The sequence below is a fragment of the Nyctereutes procyonoides genome, unplaced genomic scaffold, assembly GCF_905146905.1.
Source record: "Nyctereutes procyonoides isolate TBG_1078 unplaced genomic scaffold, NYPRO_anot_genome, whole genome shotgun sequence".
NCBI lineage: Eukaryota > Metazoa > Chordata > Mammalia > Carnivora > Canidae > Nyctereutes > Nyctereutes procyonoides.
Window position 1 is genome coordinate 62,316,390 of NW_026575125.1, and position 16,572 is coordinate 62,332,961.

Consider the following 16,572-nt stretch of genomic DNA (forward strand, 5'->3'; position numbering starts at 1 on the left):
TCTACCTCAAGTTTTGGCCTCTATAATCCAAGCTTAAGCTTTCGCTCCTTCCAGCCCATTGAAGACTTACTTTTGAGTTTCTGACCTATTTTTAGTCTAGATAAATTAAGAAGGGCAAAAAACACAGGTTTAGGGCAGAGTTGTTCCCATGTATTCTTGAAACTCTTTTTATTGCCTCAGAGGGGAAGAGTTTCCTAAATTTTACTAAGATGATCCAAAAGTAAGATATTTTGTCAGCCCTCCCCCAAAGAAAAATACCTGGCATTTGTATCATAATTTATTTTTTATTGAATGATTTCACTATACTATGGCATTTTAATTATTACAATCATTTTATAGTGGAGGAAATGGTGGCTCAGCAAAGGCATATAGCTAGATGAAGGCCATACAGTTACAAAATGATAGAATTTGCCTTGTGAATCTTAAGTAATAGCAAATCCTAGCCTTGCACATCTTATCGTTCTCAAAAAAATTTTGGATTTAAAAAATATTTTTATTTACTTATTCTAGCGATGGAGGGCAGAGGGAGAGGGAGAGGAGAAACAGATGCTCTGCTGAGTGCAGAGCTCCATGTGGTGCTCAATCTCACAGCCCCTGAGATCATGACCTGAGCCAAAATCAAGAGTTGGAAGCTTAACCAACTGAGCCACTCAGGCATCCCTACATCCTATTTTTTATTAGACATCTCCATTTGGATGTCCCACAAGCTTTTCAAGCTCACCACGGTGAAAAAACTCAACTCATCATCTCTATTCCCCACCATACAACTCTTGCTCTTTGTCCATTCCTTATCTCAGGGGATAGAGCCTTTATCAGTTCTGGTGATCAAGTCAGGCATTTGGGAGTTAACTTTGACTTCTAGTTCTATGATGACTCTTGAATATGTTTCCTCCTCAATAACATTCTGCCTCACTACCCTATCCCAGATTCTAATCTCCTCTCATCTGAACGGGTTCAATGAATTCTTCATTGTTTTTCTTGCTTCTATTCTTAACCTGCTTCATTCTCCAAGCCAGAAGGACCTTTATAGAGCACAACCTAGATCAGGTTTTTAAAATGTCTTTATAACTTCCCATTGCCTTTAGGCTAAAATAACTCGTTAGCTTAGCCTCACATCATCACTCCTTTCTCTCTACATTCCCTGACATGAACCCTGCATTCTATTGACAGAAACTTTTAGTTTCCTGAAAGGTATATGAACTGAGTTCATATTTATTTGGCACCTATTATATGTCATGCCATAGCTAGCCTAAACATAACATCTCTTACAATTTAATAATCAGCAACTAACCTATGTGGTAGATAATGTCATCTTTCCCTTGTGACATGAAGAAACTGAGACAAGGAGAGGCTAATTAACTTACACAAGATCATGTAGTTAATAAGTGGCAGATTTTAGATTTGAACCCATGAAGTCTGGTTCCAGAGTCTGTTCTTTTTGTATTTATTTTTATTTTTTTTCAGAGTCTGTTCTTGACTCCTATCTTACCTCTTTCACTTTTTTCTTTCTGCCAAGAATGCCTTTCCTCCTTCCTATTATCCATCAGGCTAACCCCTTTAAGACAACTCAACAATCTTCCTTGGGAAATGTTCCCTGACCTCTCCACATTCCTTTGCTACTTCTGATCCCCACACCTGGCTAAATAAGATATATTTCTTCTGGCTTCTCCTAGAACTCATGCATTTCTGTAATTATAGCACTTGGAAAATAGTTTACATGTCTATTCATGAACTTCTTGAGGGCAAGAAGCTTGCTTTAGTCACCTTTTATCCCAGCATGCATGTAACACAGTGCTTGGCACATAATAAATATTTGTTGAGTAATTATTCTTCTCCGAAAGATCTCCCATAAATAATTGGGATGAGTTCACACTGGCCAAAACATGCAAATCTACAGGTGACATCCTTCACTATTCTGGAGCCCTGAGAACCTCCACAAAACTAAGCAGGGAAGGATTCTAAGGATGGGATGGATCATGTGCTATATTTTTAAAAATGTTTTATTAGGATATATTTTCAAAAGTATAGAAAATTTGTAAGAATAAGAACTGTAGGGATGCCTGGGTGGCTCAGCGGTTGAGCGTCTACCTTCAGCCCAGGGCGTGATCCTGGAGTCCCGGGATTGAGTTCCGTGTTGGGCTTCCTGCATGGAACCTGCTTCTCCCTCTGCCTATGTCTCTGCCTCCCCCCACCTGTCTCTCATGAATAAATAAAATCTTTAAAACAAAAAAAGTTGATAAAAAAGAATAAGAACTGTACAAAGAATACTCATAGACCCTTTACTCAGATTCACCTATTGCTGTTTTCACCATTTTCTCTATCATTTGCTCACTTGCTCATTCTATCCATGTGTATGTATGTATCTATCATCTATTTATCTATCTATACAGTTGACCGTTGAACAACCTGGGTTTGAACTGCATAGGCCCACTTACATGTGGATTTTTTTGATAAGTACAGTCTAGTACTGTAAATGTATTCTCTCTTCCTTATTATTTTCTTAATAATATTTTCTTTTCACTAGCTCACTTTATTCTAAGAATACATTATGTAATACATATAACATAAAATAGAAGTTCATTAACTATGTTATCAGTAATGCTTCCAGTCAATAGACTATTAGTAATTAAGTTTTGGGGGACTCAAAAGTTATACTCAGACTTTTGACTGTGAAGAGGGTTGGAAGTTGTTGCTCCTAGCCCTGTGCTGTTCAAGTGTCAACTGTACATGTATCATAGTTGCTTTTCCCTAAACCATTTGAGAAAATGCATATATCATGGCCCCTTTCCTCATAAATACTTCAGTATTCTCTTATATTACCACAGTACAGTTATCAACATCATTAAATTTAACATTGATATGATACTTTAATATCATCTACTTTCCATATCCTATGGATGGAATAGTCCATATTCCAACTGTGGCAATTAACTGTCCTTTTTAGCATGTTTGTTTCTGCCAGTACAGAATCCAGTCTAGGATCAGGTATTGAATTTAGTTGTCATGTATTTTTACTCTCTTTTGATCTAGAACATTTCCACAGCATTTCTTTGTAATTTATGACATTGGCATTTTTGAAGAATACAATCATCTCCATTTATGCTTTTAGAAAAGTATTTTAAAAAGTATAATGTATCTCACTGTATTTGTCTGATTTTCCCTCATTGTTAGATTCAGCATATATATTCCAGGCTGGAATACCATGTAGATTATACTATGTCCTTCTTAGGGAATCACATATGAAGGTAGATAATATCCATCTTCCCCTTCATTGGTCATATTAATTTTTATCACCCAATCAAGATGTTGCCCAATACTTTCACTGTACAATTACTATTTTATCTCTTAAAATCTGTGGGAAGAAATATTAAGAGTCTGAAAATAACCCACTTCTCATTAAAATGTCCCTAGATTTAGTATGCATTGATCCCTACCTGAACAAATCTTTACCATGATAATTGCAAAATGATTTTTCCCACTCTAGTACTTTCTCCACATAAACCAGTGAGTCCTCAATTCTACTATAAGCATGAGCTCTCCCTTCACCACCTTTATTTGTCTGTTATTACTATTAGCTCATGGATTCCTATTTTTCATGAACGGTTTATAATTCATTCCTGTCCTTAATTATATTGGTGCTTAAATTGTTCTGTATTTGGACAGTGGGAACCCCCTCAATCTGGGTCCTGTGTTCCTCTGATATGTTCTATCATTCTTCTTGAGCATTTCCTTACTTTCTGGAATAATAAGATGTTCCAGGCTCATTTTGTACCTACACTGCTCCAACTAGAATCAACCATTTTCCCCAAAGAGCTCTGACTTCTTTTAGTAGAAAATGATATCAGAGTTGAAGATCTGGGCAACAGATTGAGTTGAATGACAGAAAGCACTATGGAAACTGCCCAGATGGGCAAGTGCTGTTCTAGCCTTGAGGAAATGAGACGAGAACATGGGTTAGAAGATGTTCTCAAGGTTATGTTTAGCTACCATGGCAAACATTGTAGGTGGTTCACATGACAGCCCCACATTCTCACTCTTTATGCTAAAGAAAGAACTCAGAGTTGTTCTCTGCCCAGCCCTGGGAGATGAATCATTATTGGTTTAGGCTAATCATGGCAATCCCATTCCCATTTACCTAGTGAGACCTATTGGTGAGCATGTGACCCGCTCTGGTTAATGAGACCTTAGGGAAAATCTATTGTGGTATTTCTGAAAAGATCATAGTTTCTGGTAAAAGCTGCAGGCCTTGGAAGAAAACAGCCTCTTTGTCTCATGCTTCTTTTTTTGCTTCCTAGGATGTCATTGTTTGAGCATGTGATCTTTAGTGATGTAGCAGTCATCTTGTGGCTGGCCATTCATCAATTCAATAGATATTTATAGAGTGCATTCTATGTGCCAGGCAATGTTCTAGGTACTGGGGATACAAGAGTAAACAAAATGGATTAAAGTCTCTGCCTTCATGGAGTTTACATTCTAACATGGGAGAGAGGAAGCAAATAAATAAAATATATGATATACCTTATGGTGACAAGTGATAGGAAAAAATAAAGCAGGGAAAGAAGAAAGGGAATGCTAGAGGTGAGTTTAATAGGGTTATCAGGGACAGCACAATTAAAAAGGAGTTATTTGAGAAAAAGAATGGCATACTTCATGAATTCAATTATTTTTATACAGAGGCCATGGTAATCTTCTCTATTTCATTTCAATTTTAAGGAATATGTGCTGTTGAAGAAAAAGGAGACGTTGCTAGACACCTAGGATGGTAGAGCATAAAGATGGAGAGAGCTGGGTGATCTTTGATGATATCATTGAACTGCTGAATTAAGCAGCTTTGGAACTGACTTGCTTCCATACTTCTTGTTATGTGAGATCATGAAATCTCTTTATTGTCTAAGTGACAATTAGTAGGATATCTATAGTCACATCCTAAAGCACTGTAACCAATACAGGGATTATTAAGTAAGTTTGCTTGGCTGGCTCAGAAAGCAGGTAAAGGGCAAGCTTTGTGATTTCAGGTGTGCAATATTTGGAAGATGGCAGTACTAGAGTTGTAAAAATCATCATTTTGCAACCATTGTGGCTAAGACTGGTGTAGGCAAAGATCAATGGACACAAATCTGGGGGATATTTTTTTTATTTTTTTTTTCTATTTATTTATGATAGTCACACACACACAGAGAGAGAGAGAGAGAGAGAGAGAGAGAGAGAGAGAGAGAGAGAGGCAGAGACATAGGCAGAGGGAGAAGCAGGCTCCATGCACCGGAGCCCGACGTGGGATTCGATCCCGGGACTCCAGGATCGCGCCCTGGGCCAAAGGCAGGCGCCAAACTGCTGCGCCACCCAGGGATCCCCATCTGGGGGATATTTTAATAAGGAGAAGGTTATAGACTGGTTAGAGAGTCAATGTTAAAGACTGAATGTTACCAGGGGTCCCAAGATGAGAATTATCAATCTGGAAAGTTGAAGAGAGAGAACATGAGAGCATAAAATTGGAAAGAATAAAGGTACTAAAAGAAAGAAAATTATGTGGGAGATGGAAAAGAACACGAAGCAAGGGAGAATAGCCTTTGGTGTAAGTCTTGGATTGCAACTTTAATTCTGATAGTCGTTGACTGGGTGACCTTGGGTGAGTAGCTTCATCTCTGAGCTTCAATTCACTTGATAAAAAATGAGGGTGATGATGCCTGCCTTAAGGTAAATGTTGGAGGACTAAATGAGGTAATTTATATGAAAGTTTCCTGGCATATAGCAGGTTTTTAATAAGTATTATGGCTTGGTTAACCATATCAACATAGCATAGTGAGTATACATGTGGTCTCTGAAGTCAGTCTGCCTCAGTTCAAAACCGTGCTCAGCCACTTACCAGCCAAGTGGCTTGGGCAAGTTAAATAACCTCTAGGTTTCCGTTTCTTCAACATTAAATAGTGATGATAGTGATGTCTGCCTGAGTAGTTATATTAAATTAGACTCTACACCTAAATGTGAGACCTGAAACCATAAGACGGAAGAAGAAAACATAGACAGTAATTTCTTTGACAACAGCTGTAGAAACATTTTTCTAGATATGTCTCTTGAGGCAAGGGAAATTAAATCAAAATTAAACTATTGGGTTTACATCAAAATAAAAGCTTTTGCACAGCAAAGGAAACCATCAACAAAACAAATAGGCAACCTAGTGTCTGGAAGAAGATATTTACAAATGATAGGTCTGACAAGGGGTTAATATCCCAAATATATAAAGATCTTATGCAACTCAACAACAAAACAAAAACAAAAATAAGAACAAAGCAAACAAATAGTCCAATTAAAAAATGGGCAGAGAACCTGAATAGGCATTTTTCCAAAGAGGACATACAGATGGTTAACACACATGAAAAGACGTTCAACATCACTCATCACCAGAGAAATGCAAGTAAAACTACACCTGCAGAGTGACTGAAATCAGAAACACAAGAAATCATGTGCATTGGTAAGGATGTGGAGAAAAAAGAACACTCATGCACTGTTGGTGGGAATGCAGGCTGATGCAGACACTGTGAAAAACAGTATGGAGATTCCTCAAAAACATTAAAAAAATAGCACATAATCCAGTAATTCCACTACTGAATATTTATCCAAAGAAAAGAAAACCATTAATTTGAAAAGATATATGCATCCTTATGTTTATTGTAGCATTATTTACAATAACACAGATGAATGAATAAAGATGTGAAATATGTATGTAATGAAATATTATTCATCCATAAAGAAGAATGAAATCTTGCCATTTGCAACAACATGGATGGACCTAGAGGATATAGGGCAAAGAGGAATAAGTCAGTCAGAGAAATACAAATACCATATGATTTCAAACATATATGGAATTTAAGAAACAAACAAACAGTGGGGGAGAAAAGACAAACCAAAAACCAGACTATTAAATACTGAACAAAAAGGTGGTTGCCAAAGAGTAGGTCAGTGGGGGGAGGGGAGGGAATAGGTGAAATATATAAAGGGGGTTAAGATTGCACTTATCTTGATAAGCACTGAAAAGTGTGTAAAATTGTAGAATTGTATTGTATACCTGAAATTAATATAACACTGTATTTTAACTATACTTGAATAAAAATTATTTAAAATTTTTTTTAAATAAATACTTTCAGTACTATGTTGACAAAAATGGTGGCTGGACACAATTGTCTTGTCCCTGACCTTAGGGGAAAAGATCTCATTTTGCAAATGACATATCCAATAAAGGGTTAGTACCCAAAATATACAAAGAACTGGGATGCCTGGGTAGCTCAGCACTTGAGCATCCGCCTTTGGCTTGGGGTGTGATCCCAGAGTCCTGGGATCAGGTCCTGCATCAGGCTCCCTGAGTGGAGCTTGCTTCTCCCTCTGCCTATGTCTCTGCCTCTCTCTCTGTGTCTCTCATGAATAAATAAATAAATTTTTTTAAAAAACTTATAAAACTCAATACCCAAAAAAACAAATAATCCACTTAAAAATGGGCAGAAGACATGAACAGACATTTCTCCAAAGGAGACATACAAATGGCCAACATAAACATGAAAAGATGCTCATCATCACTTATCATCAGGGAAATGCAAGTCAAAAGTACAATAAGATATCACCTCACACCTGTCACAATGGCTAAAATCAACAACACAAGAAACAAAAGATGTTGGCAAGGATGTGGAGAAAAAGGAATCCTTTTGCACTGTGAGCGGGAATGCAAACTTGGCGCAATCACTGTGGAAAAGAGTATGGAGTTTCCTCAAAAAGTTAAAAATAGAACTCCCTAGAATCCAGTAATCACACTGTTGGGTATTTACCCAAAGAATAAAGAAACACTAATTCAAAGGATCATGTGCACCCCTATGTTTATTGCAGCATTATTTACAACAGCCAAAATATGCAAGCAGCTCAAGCATCCATTGTTTGATGAACAGATAAAGAAGAAGTGGTATATATACAATGGAATATTATTCAGCCATAAAAAAGAATGAAATCTTGCCATTTGCATCAACATGGATGGAGCTAGAGAGTACTATGCTAAGTGAAATAAATCAGTCAGAGAAATACACACACCATATGATTTCACTCATATGTGGAATTCAAGAAAAACAAAATGAGCAAAGGAAAGAGAGAGAGATCAAGAAACAGACTCTTAATTATAGAGAGCAAACAGATGGTTACCTGAGGGGAGATGGGTGGGGGGAATATATTTGATGGGGACTAAGGAGTGCACTTGTGGTGAGCACCGGGTGTTGTATGGAATTGTTGAATCACTATATTGTACACTGGAAACCAATATAACACTGTATGTTAACTAATTGGAATTAAAATAAAAGCTTAAAAAAGAAATTAAAATAAATAAGATAAATAAGACTACATGTAAAGTGCTTAGAATAGTGTTAGGTTAAGTAAGTGTTCAGTAAATGTTAACTGACATTATCAAATGTGACAGATATTTCAAGGAGAATCACTGCCTTATGACAAAAATAATGTAATCTACTGTACTAAGAACTGTCAGAGGAACAATAACAGTAATTAACAAATCTCAACTTATGTATTTAAAGAAAATCTTTCCTGTCCTTCATCGGGAGCTCTTGGAATATATTATTACTGTTTATAACACTAAATCTACTTTGTTACAAAAAGTTTAAGAGTCTAACTCAGATTATGATGTTGAGAATTAGAACCCAGCCTTTCACTGACTCCTCTTCCTGACCTAAATTGCTCTTTCTTCTTTACATATGGAACACTAAAATTATTCCAAATTTGGCTTCTCACCCTTGAAGTGCTTGACTGCAGGTCTCATTTCCCCTCTCCCAAACAAAAGACTTGAGATTTAATTAGGGGTAATATTAAAAAATATTTAACCATCTTTAGTCACAGCAGGAGCTGGATCTGGGATATTCCCTGAATTTCAGACATTTCCCCATAGTTGCTGGATTATAAGGAAGTGTGGTAGCCTTGAAAGGGAGGCTGGAGTGGCCAGGACCAAAGCTGTACTTGAGAGGCTTGGGGGAAGTGGCTATTTACAAACCAGTACAGAGGTATGTCAATATTTTAACTACAGAATTTTAATCACAGTGCATACCAGCAATATATCAGTCCTGGGCTTTGGAAAGCACTCTAAGCCAAGTCTTTGGCTATTTACCCTTAACACTGCCATAGAGAATTCCTAAATTCCTTGAGATCCTCCTGTCAGCTGTAAGTAGGCCTACAGCCAATAGTACAGCATTGCAAAAAGGTGATTTAAATAAGTCTCTACAATCTTCTACCACCAACCTTGAGATGTGTGCTGATGACACCAACAATACTGGAGTCTTGACCAAATTGCAAACCAGGCTATACCTGTCTTCTTGGCTTTGTCCTGAGTCAGGCTGTTCTATCCCTACTGTATTTATTCTTAAAGCCAAGATGGGCTTATGGGATAAGGAGATTACAACTTGCTACTGTGGTAGAGTTAAGCTAGAGTGTCTTCAACTATATTTTTCAAGAGGAAGGTGTTCTGTAGTTTGAGAATGGCCAAGGAGTAAGGTGAATCCTCTCAGCTGTTCACGTTTCTCCAGGGCTGGCTGCCAAGTTCAGAGAGTGCTGAGTCCCTTGTGTTCTTCTGCTTTCAAGATTAAACTTTAGATTCAAGGAGCCGGGCAGAGATCCCAATGTGAACTTGGGATCTTGACTGCTGCAGGAGAAACAGCCCATGTGTTTTGGGGAAGCAGAGGTTCCAGTCTCCCATCCTGAACTTCACGGCTTCCCCTTTGCCACCCAGGAAACAGGTGGGGATGAAGCTGACCAGCCTAAGGCACCAGAGTGTCAGGTGCAGAGGGGCCTGGAGTCCATCTGTCCTACTTCACCAATCTTTCTCCATCCAGGCACTCACCAGACTCAGGCTAGAAAAGCTTTCAGATCACCTGCTCCCACCTTCTCTGCCTGGTGCGAGACTCCCCTCCTCAGCCTTCCTGCCAAGTGCTCTCCATCCAGCTTCCCAGTGAACTGGAACAGACCTGGAAGATCCCTGCCTCAGCAGGCACAGGATTCCACTTGGCAACATGTTCTTCCTGCTGGTGAGCCAAACCTGCTCCCCTGAAACTTCCTCTTGCACACCCACGTTCTGCCCTCAGGACAACCAACCAGACAAAACTGCTCCTTATTCTCTGGAATGTCCTTCACATATTTGAACATAGCTATCTCTGCCATTCTGGCTCCCTAGAGTCTTCTCTTTCCTAAGCTAAATACTCTCATTTCCTTCAGTCACTCTTCATCAATGCCAAAGGAGATAATGCTTATCTTGATGCCTGAGTAAGAGGCAGCTAATTGCCCAGCTTGGGCAACTTGGGTGTAATTTACACTTGTGAAACTTTGGGCAAGTCACTTTGCCTCTCTAAGATTCGGTTTTCTCATGTGTGTAATGCTTTTCTTTCTGGTAATGGAATATTTTACATTCTATGTCAGAGCTTGTAGATCATAATGGCAGAGTTACACCTTACTAATCATGATTTTTTTTTCTAGAAATCTTGATGTGATGTTAATAGGTAAGGCTGTGCATATACTTACTACAAGGAATACGGTACTTGGTTCATCTTAGCTAACGCTTAGCTAACAAGATGTTGTGTCATGTCATTTACTCTTGTCATTATTTTTATTCATAATTTTGCATGTTTTATGGTTATTGTTTTTTGCATTCTAACTCTAATTCCCAAAAATGTATTAATGACTCAACAGTGGTTTATTCAAGTACAAAATAATGATGAAAAATAATAGCAACTTGAGGTAACATTAAAAGCATAAATTGTAAAAAAAAAGCATAAATTGTGAACTTAACTTTGGAATAAATATAGAATGTGAAGATATATGCATTGGGACAAGTAAATCTGAAAATATGATGATTTAATGTAGCAGGTAAAAAGGCTTTTAATTTACAATGCTACTTTGTCATGATTAATAGGATTAATGTGTCGCTTTTTTACGATCAAAAATATTTTCTGCTAATGTAGCAGCAGAAATTAGTAAAAAGTCATTAAAATAATGAATATTTGAACACTGACTTTTATTATGTGGAGATCATAGCCTGTTATAAAACTTTATTCAATGATGCTACCATAGCTTTCATGTCATTTTATTTTTATTTTATTGTTTTAAAGATTTTATTCATTTATTCATGAGAGACACACAGAGAGAGGCAGAGACACAGGCAGAGGGCTCCATGCAGGGAGCCCCATATGGGACTCGCTCCCAGGACTCTAGGATCATGCCCTGAGCTGAAGGCAGATGCTCAACCACTGAGCCACCCAGGTGTCCCTCATGTCATTTTAATAGAAAGCACAGGGACCCCTCTGGCAACCAATCAGATGTCTTCAGAAAAAGCAGAAAGTAATGCTTTCTAATAGTAAATTGATTAGTCTTATTACTAATAAGAGGTAAGAAACTCAAACCACAGTAACAGTAACAAAATTGCATATAGTCTAATATATGCACTACTTCTGACACTATTTCTAAGAAACTTATAATGCTAGCCACAAAGTTTGTGGCAACTATTATATTAACAAAATTTTGGAATGAATGTTTGGCACTATTCCTTTATCTCTATAATACGTTGCATGGTATCATTGGATTGCACAGTGCAAGAACAATTTCTAAGATGTGAACATGTGGGATATTTTCATTGGCATTACTGATAAATATATTAAAAAAAAGTGCTAATGAACTTTTGTTCCATTTATCACTGAGAAACCAGCCTTAAAGAGATGGTAATATTCGTTTACTTAAAGATCAGTTTCTGATGTGTGATAAAACTGGAAAAAATAAGGCTAAAATCAGTGTTAACAAAGCAGCAGCTATGCATGCAACAAAGAAGGATGCTGCAGCCACATAAATGAAAGAAATTGTACCTGAATGTTAATTCATAGATGTGCTAAAAGAAATATTAGTGGTCAAAAATATGCCTCTTGATTTTGATTCAGTGTTTTGAAGAGTCAAGATTGGGAGTATGATAACGTATCTCCCATTGAGTGTTCATCTTTTCATGATGTTAAATGAAGAAACAGGCAGTAAGAACAAGTCTGTTTTTCCATACTGGTTTATGAGGTCTATCAACAGGAAATATATTTTCCCAAATTTTTTGAGGGATGAAATATAAAGCATTTCTTCATGACTGTGATAACACCAAACACCATTTGAATTATTTCAATTGAGCTCTTCAAGTGATATGTCTCAGCAATGTATTTCATATTTTGAACAACCTGAACATAACACTTCGTGGCTTAAATATTACCATTTTATGATATCAGGATTTCTTTATATGACTTAAATGTGATACAAATGGTTCAATCACGGAGTTTGACGTAGTGATTTTCTTCACTCATCAGAGAATGTATGGCATATTTTAAAACCACATCCACATATTGTAATGAAACATAAAAAAATACCTTTCAGAACTGAATGCAACCAAAGAAAGGATTTGATTCATTTGCTATTATCTTCCAAGTTGTAATATTCATACCTTCAGCTTGCAAGTGTGAAAGGCTTATCATCTTCATGTCTGATGGAGTGTTTAATGTAGTCTTTAGTGAGAAATAATACCATCATTTCTAGGTTAATGTTTTATCCATTCTGAATATCCAAAACTATCTGTCAGAACCACCAAATACTTGCTGCCATTCCCAACAAATTTAATTTGTGAATAGATTTTTTCTTTTAGTAAAAATAGAGGCAGGAAAAGAAACCAAAAGGATATCAAACCTGACCTATAGCTCCAGCATTATTTAGCTAGATATATCTGTCTTAGTGAATCATTGCAAATATATTATTGTTTTTCTCACTATAATGAAATTATTATTGTTGAAGTTAAAGTTTGTAATGGATATTGTGTGTGTGTGTGTGAGTGTGTAAAACATGGAAAACACTTACTTATGTGAATTAGAGGCTGGGAAACTTTTCCAACCAAAATATCTTTCCCATGCCTGAATTTCTATCATCAGAGTTTTTTTTCTTTTTTTCATTATCAAAATGAAAAATCTCTCTGATGGCTAGCACATTAAGCTTTTATCAGTTATCAATGCCTTATGGCAGATGAATTTATTAGATTTTTTCCAAGTAATTAATGATGAGAACAAATTTTAAGATTTTATTTATTTATTCATGAGAGACACACAGAGAGAGGCAGAGGCATAGGCAGAGGGAGAAGCAGGCTCCACTCAGGGAGTCGGATGTGGGACTTGATCCCAGGACCCTGGGATCACAACCTGAGCCAAAGGCAGACACTCAATCACTGAGCCACCCAGGTGCCCAAAAATTCTGATAGATAAAAAGGTCAGGTGGGGAAGACTGATCCCTGGGAATAGATCTAGAACCATCATCTAAGAAGCTGTAAGAAAAAATACTGATGCTTAGGCTCCACCCTAGACAATTGATTGAAAAAAAACCCAAGAACTCCCCACATGATTCCATCATTCAACCAGGGTTGAGAACCACTGGTTTATAGGCCTGTAGCCAATTTTGTTTAATTGGTGGTTGTGGGGGAGGAAAGTGGATCCTGCGCTCCTGACAGGGCTGTGAAGGGGGAGGGCATTGGGCAGCAGAGAAGAGGAGATGCTGGAAGAAGAAGATGGCACTAATAAAAGGGAATAAGAAAGGTCCTGTAATAAAATAGGATTAAAGTTTTTTTTTATTTATGATAGAGAGAGAGAGAGAGAGAGAGAGAGAGAGGCAGAGACACAGGCAGAGGGAGAAGCAGGCTCCATGCACCGGAAGCCCGATGTGGGATTCGATCCCGGGTCTCCAGGATCGCGCCCTGGGCCAAAGGCAGGCGCCAAACCGCTGCGCCACCCAGGGATCCCAATAAAACAGGATGAATCAGTTCAGAGGCGCCTAGGTGGCTCAGTCAGTTAAACGTCTGCCTTTGGCTCATGTCATGATCCCAAGGTCCCATGATGGAGCCCCGCATCAGGCTCCCTGCTCAGTGGGGAGTATGCTTTTCCCCTCTCCCTTTGTTCCTCCCTCTGCTTGTGATCTCTCTCTCTCTCTCTCTCTCTCTCACCACACACACACACACACACACACGACACACGCTCAAATAAATAATTAATTAAATCTTTAAAAAAGAATAAATTGATGTTCTATCCTGACTGGTGATTGATGACACAGAAGTTTTAAAAAACAGGGGCACCTCTCCCCCATCCCTGTCTTTGTCTCTCTCTCCTTATTGGGAGCAAATACTGGATGAATTTCTCTCCCCTTTAAACCCTTAAAGGCATGAGTTATAAACCCTTCTAAATGAAAAAAGGAAAAGATTCTGGTTTCCACTATAATCAGGTAGATATATATTGGCACCATTAATAAGTGACCTTATTTATACTCCGGAAGCTTTTTATCAAGCATGTACAATGTGCCAAGCAGCTAGGTGCTGAGAATCCTGAGATAAAATAAGACATGTCTCTGTCCTCAAAAGGTTCAGAGTCTAGAAGGCAGACAGACAAGTAAACATAAAATAATCAGACAATATGATAAGTGCTGAAACAGAGTTATGTATAAAGTGTTAAGGGAAAGTCGGGGAGTAAGCAACGAAAGTTTCCTAGAAAAAGTGGGGATGAGAAGTTTTCACAGAAGTAACATTTGGATTGGGTATTGAAGAATGAGTAGACATTCTTTTTTTAAAATTTTTTATTTAAATTCAATTTAGCTAACATATAGTATATTATTAGTTTCAGTAGTAGAATTTAATGATTCATGAGTTGCACTCAACACTCAGTGCTCATTACATCAAGTGCCCTTCTTAATTACCCCATCCCCCCACCCACATCGCTCCAGCAACCTTCACTTTTGTTTCCTAGAGTTAAGGGTATCTTATAGTTGCCTGACTTAAGGCCAAGGAAACATGGGAGGACATTCTGAGGATTGGAAATAAGGACTTTATGTATGGGGGTGTTTACTTCTTTCCTGTCCTCTTGCAGTCCTAGGGATTGTAGGCGGGTATCTACTATTTTTAATCTTTTTTTAAATTTATTTTTTATTGGTGTTCAATTTACCAACATACAGAATAACCCCCAGTGCCCCTCACCCATTCACTCCCACCCCCCGCCCTCCTCCCCTTCTACCACCCCTAGTTCGTTTCCCAGAGTTAGGAGTCTTTATGTTCTGTCTCCCTTTCTGATATTTCCCACACATTTCTTCTCCCTTCCCTTATATTCCCTTTCACTATTATTCATATTCCCCAAATGAATGAGAACATACACTGTTTGTCTTTCTCCGATTGACTTACTTCACTCAGCATAATACCCTCCAGTTCCATCCACGTTGAAGCAAATGGTGGGTATTTGTTGTTTCTAATGGCTGAGTAATATTCCATTGTATACATAAACCACATATTCTTTATCCATTCAACTTTTGATGGACACCGAGGCTCCTTCCACAGTTTGGCTATTGTGGACATGGCTGCTAGAAACATTGGGGTGCAGGTGTCCCGGCGTTTCATTGCATCTGAATCTTCGGGGTAAATCCCCAACAGTGCAATTGCTGGGTCGTAGGGCAGGTCTATTTTTAATTTTTGAGGAACCTCCACACAGTTTTCCAGAGTGGCTGCATCAGTTCACATTCCCACCAACAGTGTAAGAGTGTTCCATTTTCTCCTCATCCTCTCCAACATTTGTGGTTTCCTGCCTTGTTAATTTTGCCCATTCTCACAGGTGTGAGGTGGTATCTCATTGTGGTTTTGATTTGTATTTCCCTGATGGCAAGTGATGCAGAGCATTTTCTCATGTCCATGTTGGCCATGTCTATGTCTTCCTCTGTGAGATTTCTCTTCATGTCTTTTGCCCATTTCATGATTAGATTCTTTGTTTCTTTGGTGTTCAGTTTAATAAGTTCTTTATAGATCTTGGGAACTAGCCCTTTAGCTGATATGTCATTTGCAAATATCTTCTCCCATTCTGTAGGTTGTCTTTGAGTTTTGTTGACAGTATCTATTGCTGTGCAAAAGCTTCTTATCTTGATGAAGTCCCAATAGTTCATTTTTGCTTTGGTTTCTTTTGCCTTCGTGGATGTATCTTGCAAGAAGTTACTGTGGCCGAGTTCAAAAAGGGTGTTGCCTGTGTTCTTCTCTAGGATTTTGATGGAATCCTGTCTCACATTTAGATCTTTCATCCAGGGATCCCTGGGTGGCACAGCGGTTTAGCGCCTGCCTTTGGCCCAGGGCGCGAACCTGGAGACCGAGGATTGAATCCCACGTCGGGCTCCCGGTGCATGGAGCCTGCCTCTCCCTCTGCCTGTGTCTCTGCCTCTCTCTCTCTCTCTCTCTGTGTGTGTGTGTGTGTGACTGTCATAAATAAATAAAAATTAAAAAAAATAGATCTTTCATCCATTTTGAGTTTATCTTTGTGTATGGTGAAAGAGAGTGGTCTAGTTTCATTCTTCAGCATGTGGATGTCCAATTTTCCCAGCACCATTTATTGAAGAGACTGTCTTTCTTCCAGTGGATTGTCTTTCCTCCTTTATCGAATATTAGTTGACCATAAAGTTGAGGGTCCACTTCTGGGTTCTCTATTTTGTTCCATTGATCTATGTGTCTGTTTTTGTGCCAGTACC

At 38.2% G+C, this 16,572-nt stretch overlaps 1 pseudogene; it reads right to left on the bottom strand.

The window, feature by feature from the left end:
- Window positions 1-4,632: 4,632 nt before the first annotated feature.
- Window positions 4,633-4,733, bottom strand: LOC129518961 (U6 spliceosomal RNA; annotated as a pseudogene).
- Window positions 4,734-16,572: the final 11,839 nt, after the last annotated feature.